Consider the following 17,888-nt stretch of genomic DNA (forward strand, 5'->3'; position numbering starts at 1 on the left):
TGCTTTTCATTCACGCTAAATGAGGGAGCAATCAAATGCCCATTTGTTTGGTAAGAGCTAGGGCTCTACCAAATTCACAGCCATGAAAAACGCATCACGAACCATGAAATCAGGTCTTTTCCGTGCTTTTACCCTGTACTAAAAATATTTCATGGGGGGAGACCAGTATTTCTCAAATGTGAGGTTCTGACCCAAAAGAGTTGCAGGGGGAGGGTCACAAGGTTATTTTAGGGGACATCATGGTATTGCCACTCTTATTTACTTGCAATCTCGTCTTTTCGGGCTTTACCCAACATTTGTGACAATAAGTGAGGATGAGGACATAGATCAACCTGTAAACCGAGAGCTTCATCTGAGAACTCAGCTCCTGCTTCACCACTTCAGATCCCACTTACCGTCACTCATGAACAAGACCCCTAGATACTTGAACTCTTCCACTAAGGGCAGCTGCTCCCCCGTCTCCTGGAGAGAACAGTCCACTTTGAAAATTCATGTTTACTATGTATGGGAGAGATTCTCAGCCCTTCTTCAGTTCATTGAGTCATGGATGACACTTGTATTGCAAAAGGGAGAACCCCCAGTGATGCAAAGCCAGTGTAGCGGATCTCAGTCACATGGCTGGAATGTCCTTGTGCTCCAGTGATCCTCAGTGTCAGAATGGCCATTTAGGGCTCATAGACAGCCAGGCACAATTCAGAGAAGCCCTGGGGCTTCTCCAAATAGTACCATGGGCTGAAACTGAATTAGAGACCTGGGTATTTATTTAATTAATCACTCAACTATCTAAGGTATCATCGCTAATCACTAGAGATTGCTATACAGCAACTGACTTTTTGCAAACTTCCCCCCCCCCCATTGTTTCCAGTATACAGGGAACAGATGTTTAGCAATCTGAGATTTTTAGAAGAGGATTGTAGCGGGTTGCCTGAGCCAAAGTAAAAAGGACTGATGTAGTGTGAAATTAGAGCTGTAAGTGATTAACAAAATGGAAAGGTTCTGCCTATAACTCTTAAATGACCTTGCTAGACTCTATATTTGACTGTGATATGCAAATGCGTAGGGAAGCATATCAGATAGAATTTGTAGGGTTAGTATGGAAAATCTGTTTTTCACAGAACATATAACGTATTCGAGCATTACTAATGTTCCTGTTTACCATTCACTCATCCAGACCCCATTCCTCCCCGCCTTCAGTTTCCTGCAAGAAAATCCTTTAAAGGCACATACTTCGCTCTCTGGTTACTGTGAGAGGGTTCATAGTCAAGGCTTGTCATCATTTCCAACAAAAACACTGATTTTGGAGTGGGAGGGCTTTTGAATCTACTTCCAATGTCTGTTCACAGTTCAACTGTGGTAGACAGCATAAGGTTTAGATTAAAACAAATAAGAGCAAAATATGTTGTGCCTGATTCTTGTCGCATATATACCATGGTAAGGCCCTTATTTAGCAAGATACAGTACTTTCAGTATGTAGCATATGATTAGTCCCATTGTCTTCAATTATTCTGGTTTAAAACAGGTGCAAGTGAAAGCAGGATTATGCCCAAGATATTTAAGATGCTTCTTAAAATTTATGTGTGTATATGTTTTTAATGCAGTATATTTTGACCTAAAATGTGAAGGTGACTACATACAAACTAATTATTTGTGAAATTAAAATATGCTGGAATCTATGTACAGAGCCATAGTATGATTCCACTAAAGTCACTGGCAAAAGTTTCATTGACTTCAAACGGCACAGGATTTGGTCTGTACTGAATTTAGATTGTGAAACTCCAATTATTTTCAAGTATGATGAATATCCCATATTGTTATAGTGCCTTGCAATGTACAAATTCCAATCCGTTACACTGATTTTAAATTTATAGAGATTGTTTTGTGAAAAATGTGACTCTCACTTTTAGCATCATGAGACCTTGTTATCTGAGTACCTTTGGGAGGTGAATATGTGGGTGGATACCTAGGTATATAGATCCAAGATGTTAAGGTTTGCATTGGGATCTACACCGTATGAGAACTGATTTTGGGGGGATATTTTACTCCATATTTGCCATTACAAATTCTTACTGTGCAGAAACTAATATTTTCACTAGAGTTAGGCAAATACTGCAAAGAGGTTTCCACAAACATTCATTCAGAGTTTTAAATGAATTCACTTCATTTTAATGCCCTTTTTTATATTAGGTGTCCATGGACATTTGTGCAACTGAACTTCTTGCACTTGCTTGTGGAAAGTGAGTTTTAAGTTCACTCAATTCCTCAAAGGAAATTAATTTCAAATCAGCTTCCTGTGAGTATTCCCACCAGAAAAGTGTTAGAGTTACTACCATTCAATCAGGAAGAGAGAAAGTATCATGTGATTTATGTAACCAATCACAAATTGACACTAAAATTGTGAATTAATTTTGAATAAGAAAGAACGAGAGAAAATTGTAATCAGTTTTGCTGACATCATTACAAACTTACTCAGCTTCAGCATTCAGGATCCATGCAACACAAAATGTTGATCACCACTCAAACGTCTCCATGTTAAAAGGAGTCATCATAGTGTTTACAGTGAATGAAAATTAAGAATCAGAAAATACGACAAAATCTTAATAGGTCGAATGACAGAATATTGAGTCCAAAGGAGCTTGAGGCCCATGTCACAGAACATGAGCTGTCCATTCACTTTGTCATTTTATATGCGGAATGTAATCAGCTGTGAATGTACTTCAGTCTCCTGACACTGAAATGTGGGAAAAAGATCTGAAACTGGGAGTACAAAGTGGGGGTGGGTAGAAGCGAAGGAAGCTTAAAAAGTGTAGTGAGATTAATTTTCTTATCATTGACTATCTTCTCGCAGTTTCAGAGTTAAAAATATTCCATTAATAAAAGGAAGATGAAAGAAAGCAGGTTTGGGTGGGAAATTAGTAAATTTGGGTCTATAGCAGGAACCAATGAAGAGTAAAGCAGGGAAGTATGCTGCAATACTGCTCTTGAAAAGATACAGCATAACAGTTCTGGAATTAACAGCGGCAATGCTTGGTTCTGCGACTGAACTTTCCTACTTGGTCGTCTGTAGGATTTTGATTTGAATCCAACTCCAAAACAAAAGCAGTGAGGAAGCTCAATATCAAGACTGCAAGTCCATCCTTAATTCACTGGCTGTGCCATATATTGTAAACAGGATTATCATCAAGACAAGATCTCACTATGATGGGTCAACAAGTGCAGCAGAAGGATGCACCAGGAAAGGAATTTGGACAACAGAGTTTTTAGAGCAATCACAGTATATCTCACATCCAAACTAAAAAGCAGGGCCAAACAGAAAAGAAAATTCACACCATTACAATGTCCAAACACAGAATACTGAGATTCTGGTAGCTTCAGATTTATACGGTCCATGACAGATCTTCCAGCAGCACAAACGAAAACATGAGAGTATGCCTGTTCGACAACCAGTTCTAACCTCTCAACATGCTGTCCCCCCAGCTGCTGCTTATATCCCCCAAGCCATGTTTGTAGAACAAGCATACAAGGACTGTATTCAGCACTGGTCTAACTCTGTTGATGCTAATAGTATTAGGCCGGGAATAAATTTGGTTCACAGTATCTTGGCTTTTTATATAATTTTGCAAATCATTCAGGTTTCACTAACAGACAGGTGGCACATTATCATGATTATTTCTCTGTGAATAGTCCTAAAATGTTTTCCAGCAATCTTTAAAGCAGAACAGTAAATGATAGGCTGGATTCTGATCTCCCATTGGTTTTATACCAATGTAATTCCATCGATGTGACATAGAGAACTGAGAGCCGAAAATCAGGACCCCAATATTTTCATACTGAAACCTACTGAAATAAGCTAGGTAACAAACCTGACCTGCAGTTTCTTGGGATCCCAAGCTGTAGCTACTGAAAGATGAAATGTGCAAGATATTTTGACACAGACTTTTGAGGAAAGGAAAGCGCAAATGTCTATTCATTATTTGTGATTTGTTTTCAGCTCCTCAACTCCAGCCTAAAGAAGTTACTGAAGAATGTACCTCAGCATTCACTACCTGGGATGTTATAGAGACAATTTTTCATTATTAAACTAGTGATAGGTTTAAGCCTGAAAAAATTATAGGGTGAAATCCCAGTATACTGAAATCAATGAAAGCGTTACTATTGACTTCAATGGAGCCAGTGTTTCACCCATATTGTTTTTTTAGTTAACAATCAACTGTAAACTGTCTATATTTTCCCTCTCTTTGCATGTAGATGGAGAAAAGTTTGAGTCACTAGAGCTCATTGAGTAAGAAAAGAAAAAGGAGTAATTATTTGATGAGAAAATGTCAAACATTCCCAATGAATATTATTCAACTATATATGGAACTAGTTGAATAATGGGCAAAAATATATTCACAAATTTATATTCTCTGAGCACTAGCTCTGATATTATTGGAAATCTTCAGATGGTGCTTTTACAAGCAGTCCTACAAGTTAAGTGAATGTATAGGCAATTAGACCTTGGAGAAATGATTTATTAGTTGTGGTGTAGTTCTTTATAGAAGCAGAGCACATCACTGTACAGTTAGTTTCTTGCTGGAGTCGCTTTCTGCTTAAATCATTCTTCAGTGCATAACTGTTGTCTATAGGATATACCCATGCAAGGAAAACAAATACATTACATGGTGTCAAAACTTTATACCAGACAGTTGTGGAAACAATTCTAGAGATGCAAAGAAAATACAAAGTGTGTTTGTGACAGACTGGGATATGTTTGTAGCAAATTATGAACTCCATTTTGTATTATGTGCTGAACATAAGTCTAAACTTGCCTGAGGGCAGCTTACTGTATTGCATTCCAGACAGTTTCCTGTCCAGGAAAGTGCTTGACACCTCATTGAAGACATCAAGACTGCAGTTTGGGGCCATTGACATTGATGATCTCTAAACTGCTGGTCCACACCAAGGAACTATGGCTTTTCTACAAAGGGCCCGTACAGCTGTATCTATATTTAAAACACCAGAGCAGCACAGCTGCAGCACACTGTAGTGCTTCAGCGTAGGCACTGCAGTGGCGGGAGGGGTTCTCTCTCCCCTGTAGTAAATCCACCTTCCAAAAAGGCAGTAGCTAGGTCTTCCAACAACCTACCACTGTCCACACCGGGATTTAGGTTGACTTAATTATATGATTCGGTAGTGTGGATTTTTCACACCCTGGAGTGAGGTAGCTGGGATGGTCTAATTTTCTAGCGTAGACCAGCCCTATGAATGGAAGAGGGCTGGAGCATCCCAGTCGCAAAGAGACAGAGATTGTACTTAAAAGGGGGATGTGGTGCTGTGTGAAGGGGCCAACCATCACCACTTCTAAGAAGGACTTCCCAGAGAGAGGTAAGAAGGGACTCTGCCCAGCCTGAAATTCTGGCACACCTTGGTTTCGCAGAAGAGGGGAGATCACACCAGAGAGGGTGCATGTCAGGCCATGTCTACATTATGGATGTTATAGGGGGATAGCTAGTACTGTGCCTATGTCACTGTAATCTTGTACTGTACACGCAGCCCATAGTGACAGAAAGGGTTTTTCCATTGCTGTAGGAACACCTCCTTCCCTAGCAGTGGTACATAGATTGATGGAAGGATTCTTCCATGGACTTAGCTCTGCCTACACCGGTCAGGTTGGCATAGATATGGTGCTCAGGAGTATGTATTTTTCATGACCCGTCAGCACTTTTGCTATATTGACCTAAGTTTTAAGTGTAGACCAGCCCTGACAAGTTTTGGTTGATTTCAAAGAACTGTAATCTTAAGTGCTTTAAGAGTAAAGTTTGTGTGGTTAAGAAATTCTTTTGCTCAGTTTGTTTCCCTTTCTTTTTCTGCCATGCTGTCCCCAGGGGCTAAACTGGCACCCATAGTGCTCACAGCCTATGTGGTGCTCTGGGGGAGCATCATGTGCGGCTGTCTATGGTGGCTGGGCGGTGGCACCCCCCACAACCCAGAGAAAGTGTTGAACCAAAGTTCTGAGCTGGGGAGTGTATCTTATAGAGCCTGAAGCAATGACTAGACTATACTCAGAGCCATTTGACTTGGAAGCACATGGGACCAAGCAACTAGGTGAAATCACAACAGACAGTGACAGTCCAGCCCAGTACTGGGCCAGACCACCACACGACCAATAACAAAATTAGAGAGGAAGAAGTAAAGACATCTAGCAATGTAGAAGGTATAAAAAGGCAAGATAATTCCTTTGGCTAACATGATATTATGTCCAAAAGAGCCCCTTGAAGGCCTGATTCTCCCGTGTACAATCATTGATATCTGTACGCAGTCAGTGCAAGACAAATTTAAAATGCCACCCAAATCAGAATGATAATGGTTTTAAAGCAACTTTGCATGGCTGTAAATGACTGCAGAGATGCAAGGCAGTGTAGAAGCAGGCCCAATGGATTTACACTAGTGAAAAAAGGTATTGGAATGAGGCCCCTTGTCTATTATGCATCATTCACAGCCCCTGTCCTCCATACCATTTTCACAAGTGTATCAGCACCTCTGTAAGGCTGTAAGTCTCAGCTGTCACTGAGTGTCTTAGAATACACGGCAACTTACACTTTTCTTTCACCAGTGTATGATTTTTTGACATTTTGGAATTGTCGCTCTGACGAGTAAGCGTGTGCGTGAATGTTTACTACTTGTAAGTCGTGAGGCAATAACCTACCAGGCTAACTGGAAGAGTGCAAATGGCAGCAGTGCTGCCAGAGATGAAAAAAACAAACTATTTACAAGACCTTTGCCAGCAGTTACACATACAGTTTTCTGTGATAGGGAAAACTGTTCTATCCTTAAAACAGGAAAAATAAAATCTGTATATTATATACTACCCTGTGGTAATGTGAAAAATGTAGACTATTTAATGGCGATCACTTTAAAAGACAAAGAAACATCAGCGAGTATAAGAAAATTGGGGATAACATATTTAAGAGACCTGGGCCTATTGTGGGAATAATAAATATGAATGTATTAGGGGTGGTGAAGGGAAAATAACTATGTGGATATAGAATAATATAAATAAGAGATGGAAAGAACTGTTCGGTCATGGAGTCTAACCCCCTGTCAGTTCAGGAGTCTTTACTGAAGTAACATTATTAATAAAGGCCAAACTGAAAAAGATACACAATTAGAGTGTCAACAAAGGTCCATGGGTTTTTTTATATATCTTGTCGTAATTTCCATGACTTTGGGCATTTTTACCTCAACTTACTCTTTAATTTACTCTGACAAACCTGCAGCCCCACTTAGCATTCTCGCGTGGAAGACATGTGAAGATGTAAGGAAGAGTGACAGGGACATGCCAAACCTCAAAGAAATGACAGAACACTTTGTGTAGCATCCAGACAATCTCTGCTAAGGCATTTCCTAAAGGCTACACTGTCTCCAGTTCCTCCACCCATGATCATTATAAAGCTAGTGTGTCTGGAACGTCCAGATGAAAGATGGTGAAATCACACACTATTGGAGCAAAAAGGACAGCATGCCAGCATGTTATTTGCGGTGTTGTAAATAAATGGCCCGCCTTGACCACTGAATGTATGTGATGCTGTAGCTTCCTTCCTGCAGGGGATATTATACAAAATAATGCGACATGGCATATGAACACACAGTATCCATAGTGACCAGTCATTTCTTTTTTAATGGACCAAAAAGGTTTTCCAGCATCATCTGTGTAGCACCTGCTGGGAATGATTAGTACCATGCAAATATACAAACAACTAACATTGTATTTATCCCAAAGCTACAGTGGTTAAGGTGCCAGCTATGCAGCCACCCTGAGGGGGAGTTCACTTCTCAGAATATGCAGAAGCCTTCATGGTTGTTATTCTTTCATGGTTGTCACATATTTCAGGCTGGGCTCCATGCCAGAGTATGCCTCAGAGCCAAAATACCTGAATGCAGGTAATCTGCATTGCCTGGGATAAACTGCATTGCCTTCAATAAACCAAGTCTGTTATTTTTATATTGTTTCTGGCCAGGACAACCCGCAGGTACTTCGGAGTACCTCCTAAACAATTTACCTTGGCGCAGCCCCATTTTTGCCTCCAAGTGGAGCTACATGAAGGAACTGCAGATGAAGGAAGGGCCACAGATCCAGTAGTCATAGAATCATAGAATTGTAGGACTGGCAGGGACCTGGAGAGGTCATCTAGTCCAGTCCCCTGTACTCAAGGCAGGACTAAGTATTGTCTAGACCATCCCTGATAGATGTTTGTCTAACCTGCTCTTAAAAATCTCCAATGATGGAGATTCCACAACCTCTCTAGGCAATTTATTCCAGTGCTTAACCACCCTGACAGGAAGTTTTTTCTAATGTCCAACCTAAAACACTCTTGCTGCAATTTAAGCCCATTGCTTCTTGTCCTATCCTCAGAGGTTAAGAAGAACAATTTTTCTCCCTCCTCCTTCTAAAAACCTTTTATGTACTTGAAAACTGTTATCATGTCCCCTCTTAGTCTTCTCCTTTCCAGACTAAAGAAACCCAGTTTTTTCAATCTTCAATCATAGGTCATGTTTTCTAGACCTTTAATCATTTTTGTTGCTCTTCTCAGGACCCTCTCTAATTTTTCCACATCTTTCCTGAAATGTGGTGCCCAGAACTGGACACAATAATCCAGCTGAGGCCTAATCAGAGCAGAGTAGAGTGGAATAATTACTTCTTATGTCTTGCTTACAACACTGCTGTTAATTCATCCCAGAATGATGTTTGATTTATTTTACAACAGCATTACACTATTGACTCATATTTAGCATGGGATCCACTATGACCTCAGGATCCCTTTCTGCAGTACTCCTTCCTAGGCAATCGTTTCCCATTTTGTATGTGTGCAACTCCTTGTTCCTTCCTAAATGGAGTACTTTGCATTTGTCTTTATTGAATTTAATCCTATTTTCTTCAGATCATCTCTCCAGTTTGTTCAGATCATTTTGAATTTTAAACCTTTCCTCCAAAACACTTGCAACCCCACCCAGCTTGGTAACATGTGCAAACTTTATAGGTGTACTCTCTATGCCATTATATAAATCATTGATGAAGATATTGAACAGAACTGGACACAGAACTGATCCCTGATGGACTCTACTTGATATGCCCTTCCAGTTTGACTGTGAACCACTGATTACTCTCTGGGAATGGTTTTCCAACCATTTATGCACCCACCTTATAGTAGCTCCACCTAGGTTGTATTTCCCTAGTTTGTTTATGAGAAGGTCACGCGAGACAGTATCAAAAGTCTTACTAAAGTCAAGATCTACCAAATCTACCGCTTCCCCCTATCTATAACCCCAACTTACATACAATATGATGGGGGCTAATTTAGCTACAACAAGTCAGGAAAAAGATCTTGGAGTCATCGTGAATAGTTCTCTGAAGATGTCCACACAGTGTGCAGAGGCGGTCAAAAAAGCAAACAGGATATTAGGAATAATTAAAAAGGGGATAGAGAATAAGACTGAGAACATATTATTGCCCTTATATAAATCGATGGTACGCCCACATCTTGAATACTGCATACAGATGTGGTCTAGACGTGGCTCTACCTTTTTTGCCGCCCCAAGCAGCGCACCGAATTGCCGCTGCGGATGGCGGGGGCAGTCCGTGTGCCCTTAGGGCGGCAGGCGCGTTTCCCCAGCGGCGGCAATTCAGCGGCAGCTTCTATGTTTAGCTGAAGCCACCCCGGACAGCTAAACATAGAAGCTGCGCCAAATTGCCCTCACCGCGGAAACACGCCTGCCGCCCTAAAGGCACACGGACTGCCCCCGCCACCCGGGGTGGCAATTCGGCGCGCTGCTTGGGGGCAAAACAAAGGGACTGCCGCCCCTTGCAGATTGCCGCCCCAAGCACCAGCTTGGAATGCTGGTGCCTGGAGCTGGCCCTGCTGGCACTAGAAAAGGTTCAGAAAAGGGCAACTAAAATGATTAGGGGTTTGGAATGGGTCCCATATGAGGAGAGATTAAAGAGGCTAGGACTCTTCAGCTTGGAAAAGAGTAGACTAAGGAGGGATATGATAGAGGTATATAAAATCATGAGTGATGTGGAGAAAGTGGATGAGGAAAAGTTATTTACTTATTCCCATAATACAAGAACTAGGGGCCACCAAATGAAATTAATAGGCAGCAGGTTTAAAACAAATACAAGGAAGTTCTTCTTCATGCAGCGCACAGTCAACTTGTAGAACTCCTTACCTGAAGAGGTTGTGAAGGCTAGGACTATAACAGCATTTAAAAGAGAACTGGATAAATTCATGGTGATTAAGTCCATAATGGCTGTTAGCCAGGACGGGTAAAGAATGGTGTCCCTAGCCTCTGTTTGTCAGAGGATGGAGATGGATGGCAGGAGAGAGATCACTTGATCATTGCCTGTTAGGTCCACTCCCTCTGGGGCACCTGGCATTGGCCACTGTCGGTAGACAGGAAACTGGGTTAGATGGACCTTTGGTCTGACCCGGTACGGCCATTCTTATGTTCTTATCCTTAAGGCTTGCTACCCTGTCAAGTAAAGTTGTTACGTTGGTTTGACACAATTTGTTTTTGACAGTTCCATGCTGACTGTTACTTCTCACCTTATTATCTTCTAGGTGTTTGCAAATTGATTGCTTAATTATTAACTCCATTATTTTTCCAGGTACTGAAGTTAAACTGACTGTCCGTAATTCCCTGGGTTGTCCTTATTTCACTTTTTATGGATGGACACTATATTTGCCCTTTTTTCCATTCCTCTGGAAGCTCTCCGATCTTCCATGACTTTTAAAAGATAATCACTAATGGCTCAGATACCTCCTCAATCAGCTCCTTGCATTCTCTAGTCCTAACATTCTGCTCGTGTGGCACTGAAAACTTGTTGTTGCTATTTCAAAGCCACCGTGTGAAACCTGCAGGTGTGGAGGATGCACTGCAGCCCTGCACCCTGCCACACAATTTAGAGGTGGTTTTCTCTTCTCCAGCATTTATTGTTTCATGTCCATTGCATATATTATAATGAGTGGCTTGCTTATTAGCGGCTATGCTCCACCAATCATGGTACAGCTGTCAGCCACACTATAGACACCGGGGTTCTGTGTCTGCTGTACTTCAGGGTGCAGCCACGTTATAGGCATTGTGTAGTGTGCATGATGTACTGTAATGTGCAGCAATAATGCAGGGGTAATTAATAATGCACACCTGTTTGATCAACCTGCAGGAGGCAGGGGAGTATACGACTGTGTTTATGTGTGTATGCACACGGTGGAACAGGGAAGGGCTTCTCTTTAACAAAATGATTTTAAATCCAACTGCAATGTATTTCTCCAAGTTATATCGCTTGGTTCAATTGAAACTATGTTTCCCCCATGATATTTCCTTCCTATCTGCTAGGATTGCTAAAATTCTGCACTAGCTCCTGTTTTGCTTTGCTACCAATGCTGAAGATAACCTGCAGTGAGTCACACAGCTGGCTCTTTGACACCTGATCAGCTTTCACAAGGCTGCCCACCCAAAATCCACAGCTGCTAAGAGAGATGCCCATGAGACACTAGCAAATCCGAAAAAAGGTTCTCCCACAGAGGTTAAATTTGGTCCCAAAGCAAAGCTCAGTTCCTTTTAAACAAATCCAGCCTGAGTGAGGGCACGATAAAGATACTGTATTTCTTACAGGGTGATTCATACACTATATGGATGTGTTTGGCTTGCCAAGTTCAAAGTGCAGACTGTGGTTATAACAAAACATACTAAGCAAGGATTAGTCTCTGAGGTTGTGTTTGTGAAAGTATTTACTCCAGGAGACCAAATCCTAGTATTTGGATTTTGTGGACTACAAAGTGAAATGTGCTGGGTTTTAAAATAATGTGGTCTATAGATGGGATCAAACCTTCAAATACTGACATCTAAAATGCACGTACTCCATATGTGAATACATGAGCAAATACAATTGCACATGCAAAACATGCAAGCTGAATACCTGCATCTGACTTGTTTGTTTGTGAGCATGCAAAAGGATGTTTTGCACATGCACATTCTTTACAAGCATATTTTCAGGGTATAACAAATGTCTTGGCTCCCAGAAATCCCCTTTCTCTATTCCTCCAACACATATGTGGTTTCGGTACTTTACTTTTTCCTCTTGGTGCTATGTGATGTCACTACAATTTCTTTCACCCATCCCTCTTATGCAAGGGCCTCTACTTGAAAAGGCCAGATCAGGGCACTGAGTTCTTCAAACTTTAATTTGATTGTAAAACTGGGCACACATTAGGCAGTCTACATACCATAATGTCTGAGAGCCCACATAGAAGTCCAGATAGTATGGTGATGAGCACACATTAGGAAGGTAGAGAGATATCTGAAAATCTGGTTCTAATGAGAAAGAACCTATTCTGGCTCTTGTTTACCCAATAGCAAACCTATTGACTTACCTAAGGGCAGAATTTGGTCTCTAACCTGTATTGTATTAATTAATATTCTAGTCTCCTCGATTTCAAGTATTTCGACAGTTTTGATAAAAGTTGACTTATCTCTGTATTTATCTAAATGCTAATGGATTACTGAAGATGAAAAGCCAGATTTTCCACTCGTTTAAATTTACACGAGTGGAATCTGGTCCATAGAGTCTATGCAGATGAAAATGGCCATGTTAATATTCAATAAATGTGCTAAATAAACATGTAGTAGCTATTTAATATGCAATAATTTTCTTTTCAATGTCTCTTAAAATCAAATTGAATGCTCATTAGGGAACCTAAACCAAGACGTGTTAATAGGAGTGCCACATTTTTAGGCGATAATGCCACCATTAGCGCGTGTCACTGTTGTAAATCTATTTGTTAAGCTATATTATGGTTCTGAAAGCAGTTTAAGGCATAATAGCAATAAGCTTTCTTGTTAATCACATCCTTGCCGGGGGGAACAAACTAGCCTTTGTTATTTGAATTTCCTTTTTATTTTCTGTAAATTAATGAGTTAACATAATCTGTGCAGATCTGTTGACCTTTCCATAATCAAGGGAAGAAAATATTTGACTCCAACATGTTTTATTCTCTGTTCAAAACCAAATAATAATAGTTAAAATAAAACAAACAAGCAACCCAACATCTTGCTTCATTTTCCTTGCCTTGCAAACCTCTTCTAAATAGTAGATGTTCAGGCCAGAATTCAGCAACATGTTTAAACACATGATGAAGCCCATCTGTATTTAGCAAAAACGTAAGCATGTGCTTAACTCCAGGCATGTAAAACACATGTGTAGAATTAAGCAAGTGCTGAAGTGAGTTTCTGAATAAGGATGGACTGCTGAATCTGGACCCAGATAGCATGGTGATGAGTGTTGTATAAGAGACTAACTACAGTTCTTTATTTGATATTCTGCATTTGTTTTATATTCAGCACTTTCATAGCACTTCAGATTTCACCTGAATATTCTGCATTACCTCAACACATTGATGCATGTGCACATGAAACTATGAATGGATGATGTCAGGGAGTCCATACCACAGAGAAGAGAGCAGAAGTGCAATGCAAATGCCACACATGAAATCAATTTGTAGAGATCTACACCACAGTGGAAATTCCATTCCTCAGAATGGAGAGAGCAGAACATACAGCACTCTCCATGTGGATCGGGGTGAAAATTCTGTGCTGTGCCTCTCAAAGTATGTCTACAATCTGTGCTGGATGTGTCAATTCCAGCTCAAGATAACATACCTATGCTTGCTCTGATTGAGCTAGCATGCTAAAAACAGAGTGTAGCTGTGGTGGGCTTGTCACCCTGGGTATGTACCTAGCATCTTGGCTTTGTATGTGCTGGGGGGCGGGTATATATACATATATATTTTAGTGCATTAGCTAGATCAGAGTTAGCACAGGTAAGTCTCATCGAGCTGGAATTTACACTTTCAGCTCGCAGTGTAGACGTACCCTAAGAGATGCAGCAAAGAACTCACAACCTGGGGGAAGATGGGGCTAATGTAGCTTTAAGTAATCTTTGCGCTTTCCTGATCCTGGGCTATTTTGGAGTCCAGACCAACCCACAACATAACTAAGGCAACCCGGAAAGGATGTTTAATAGCAGGCTCCCTGGACTGCTCTATGGGCAACAATACTGTCCAGAATCTCCAGAGCCCTGCACGCATGTGGTCCCCTGCATGCCTGCTATGACAGGGCTTACTAGGGGGCCCTTGGAAGGCAGTCTGTCTCACTTTCATCACCAGAGACTCTTCCTCAGCCAGATCTGGGGGTTTTAGAGCCCCTTTATAACCGGTAATGGAACCAAGAGGGATGAGGATCTCACCCCAGATAGAAGAATTTTGCCTTTAAAAGGTATTTATCCCCATTCTAAAAGTATTTACTATAGGACTCACTTATTATTTTTTCCCATTGAAAAAAAACCAAACCAAACCAACAAAACCAAACCCAAAAAAACAGAGCCTGAGAGTCCTATTCAAAGATCAATCCACATCAACAGAATGAGCAGCAGAGGAACAACTTTTAATTCACATCTTCTCATTTTTCAGTTCCTGCTACAACACTTTGCACTCTGTGACTGGGAAGTCTGTTGGAGGAAAGCTGTCCCATACACACCCTATCCCTGGCATAAGGTGAAAGAGGTGGTGTGTGGTAGGCATGGGCAGGAGGAGGCCAGGGGAAGAAGAGTGCTATAGCAAAGCTTATTTTTGGTTGATCTTCCACTGGCTTAAGGTGTCAGGTGAACGGAATGAAGGAAGGCTAGCCTAGTGGTCAGAACAGGTGTCATGCTTAGTGGTTAGAGCAGGCATGGGGAACCGAGGACAGAGTTGGTAGTCAGAAGCTGGAGTCAGGGGTCTAACCAGTGGGAAAGAAATGGATAACAGAGCCAAGGATCAAGCTGGAGGTCAGGAGCTGGAACAAGCAGAGTAGCAGGCCATGAGGGTTTCTAGACCAGGGCAGGACAAAAGCAAGGATGGGTGCAAGGCAGAAGCAATATGAACAAGGTAACACAGGAGAAGTCACAGTGATGGGCATGAGCACTGAGCAGCCAGTGAGCTGCTGCTGCCTCGAGAGCCGGCCTGCTGACCCCTCCAGCCAATCGCGGGGGGTGGCGCATCAGGCAGGCCAGCTGCACTGATGAGGCTGCATGAACACTAGTTCTGCTGCAAGCCTTGATTCCTGACATAACCTCCCTGAGAACCAAGCTTCCTTCTCCTGGGAACCAGCTCTCTTTGGTCTCCTCTCTCCATGCTATGCGAGGATGGAGTGGTGAATCAAGGCCCTGTGGAGCTATAGAAGTAATAATAGCTCTGTGTGGCCTAATACTTCCTTTTCCTTCTTTCTCTACCAAAAGAAGCAGAACACAACCCAGATTTTTCCTCTGCCACCCAGGCCTCCAATTTTATTCTTATACCTCACTTCATTGACAGCTTCGTAGGAAGAAGTGCCGTGTGTGAGTGGCATGTTTATTTATGTACTTCATCTGGGAATACTATGTGACAAGTGGCAAGGATGTATTTTTTTCCCCACCGAACCAGTCTCTGTTTAGTGTGTCAATTCTTTATTATGAGGTGGCTCAGCATGCGGTATTTACTGCTTTTTTATTCTATTTGAACATCTCCTAATCTTGCCGTGCATTAACCATCATTTGTGAATTAATTCTCTCGCTTCACTTTGAATCCCTTTTATACTTCTTTACAAAATTATTAATGCGTCTCAACCAACAATGGCTCTAGGCCTTTTTCCGATTCTCTAAGCTTGGGAAGTTGAGAGCAGCATCAGTTTAAATCACTGTATCGATTAAAAGAAACATGGGGCTGTTTTTAACTTAGGCTATTACATGCTATTGGACAGACCAAGTGATCAAAACCATAACTAGCAATGTGAGTCACATTGCGGGTTTTTGTTTTTTCTTTGCTTCTTAAGATGTGATACAGCTGAATTTTTGAACTGGGGAAAACGATTGAGAATGTGTGACAACCTAGCCACGTACGTCTACACAGATCCAAGATCAATAGTTCCTTGTTTCTTTTGTGCCAAATCTTGACACTGCTAATGTCAGTGGCCCAAAGTTCACAGCCACTCTATATTAAAGGGAAAGAGGTAGAGCCTTGTTGACATTGACTGACCAGCATGCAGCATGGAGTAGGCTCTGTCTCCGATAAAATGTGGGCTATAGGGCCTACAGAGATGTTTGTCTCCGAACAAGAACTCCCAACCAAAGAGAAAGGACAGGCACAACAAAGTCAAAGATCACCCCCCCACACCGCACCAGCAATGGGACAGGATGGGGGCAAAAGTCCCCCATGCAATAGACTGCCCCATTGTGTTCTCTTGCTGCACCTGCCTGTGTGTGTGCTGGTTGGAGCAGTTGTAGGCATACAGTGACTTCTGAGCTCTTGAATGGGTGACAGATCTGAATCTACACAAGGCTGTTTGATGGGATGAGGAGCTCATCTGGATGTCTTCCCTGCCCTCCCTTGTCAGAAATTCGCCTGCCTCCCAGGGAGTATCAAACAGCTAATGCAAAGCATCCCCTTTTCTACTGAATTAAACAGCCGGTATAACATTTCTAGTAAGGTTCTGCATCTCTGAACAGCATAGGCTCCCCTTGAAGGAATGTTTGCTCATGTGGCTCACTCCCAAAATTGTGCTATACATCTATCATCATAGAGTCAATCTGACATGCAATACATTGCCATACACTGTGCTGCTTTTTGGTAGCCAGGCCTTGATCACGCAGACCTATGGTGTGGAGTTAGTGATGGGCCTAACACATGTTAAAGTTACCGACCCCAGGAGAGGAATGTTTCCCTCACCAAGACTATTGCCTTTTGCAAGATCACAGAATCAGAGAAATCAGAACCTGAAAAGGCCTATTTGTTGGAGCTAGTCAATCATCCCCTAGGGGCCACTGCAGGATTGTTAACACACGACACAGTGCTTTGTCCCGTCCAGTTTTAAATAACTCGTGTGATCGGGTTTCCAACACTTCCCCTTGGGAGACTGGCCCATGGCCCATAACATTGTTTCTTCAATTTGTGTGGGATGAAGAATAAAAGCAAGTGCTGTGTAATGGAAGGGAATGGCTTTGACTCTCATGCTCAGCAATGTCTATCAGCTCCTTTATGAAAAGCTATGTGGAGCACAAATGTTACTTAGCTACCTCTAAGAAGATACTTTAAGATGTTCAGCAAATAATTTGGCATTAACTCTACCATGTCATTTATTGGCATTTACATTATTTATGCCGAGAATTTATCATTCTTGGGTCTGCTCCAGCTGCTTTGAACAGCTTCAGTAGCGTACAGGCTGAATGAGTGGGTGTGTGGAGCCCCCTCCAGGGCACTGTCAGAAAGTTGCATTCAAGGAAAAAGTGGTGTAGCTGGAGCATCCTTAACCTTGCAATCTCCAGCTGCAGAATGGCTCCAGGAGCCCACAGGCAGCTAGGTGTGAAGTTACAGCAGCTTTCAGGCTGCTCTACCTTGCACAAGCCTTAATACTGGGGGGAGGGAGATGGGAAGGTGTCATAAAGCTACCTTTGTGCCCCTCTCTATGGTCCTGCATCAAGCACAGCAGGACTCGAAAATCAAGACATAAGTTTAAATATATTGGGCGTTCGCTTTTGTAACTTGGTGCAAGCATTACATAAGTACAGTCAATGAGTTACAATTACATACATTTCAGTGAAAAAAAACAGGACTAATCACTAAAGCTAGGCAGATATTGCAAATATTCTTTCAAACTTCTAAACAAATTCACTTCAGCATTATTTGCACATCTATTTTTACTGTTACTTATTATAGACTGTGCAAGTAGCAACATCTACCCTTAGGGTTGCCCAACATTTTCCTTTATAAAACCCCCGCTAAGTTGCTTAAAGGTTTGCCAAACCTAAACCGTTCAGGCTGAAATTTTCCATGCTGAGTGTCTGCTTC

General features: G+C 41.7%; 1 long non-coding RNA gene across 2 annotated transcripts in view; it reads right to left on the reverse strand.

Moving 5' to 3' along the window:
• The window catches only part of LOC120383867, a 605,485-nt gene that overhangs the window by 437,035 nt on the left and 150,562 nt on the right, over positions 1-17,888 (reverse strand). The window lies entirely within an intron of this gene.

Source organism: Mauremys reevesii, linkage group 1 (genome assembly GCF_016161935.1).
Source record: "Mauremys reevesii isolate NIE-2019 linkage group 1, ASM1616193v1, whole genome shotgun sequence".
In the NCBI taxonomy this organism is placed as follows: Eukaryota; Metazoa; Chordata; order Testudines; family Geoemydidae; genus Mauremys; species Mauremys reevesii.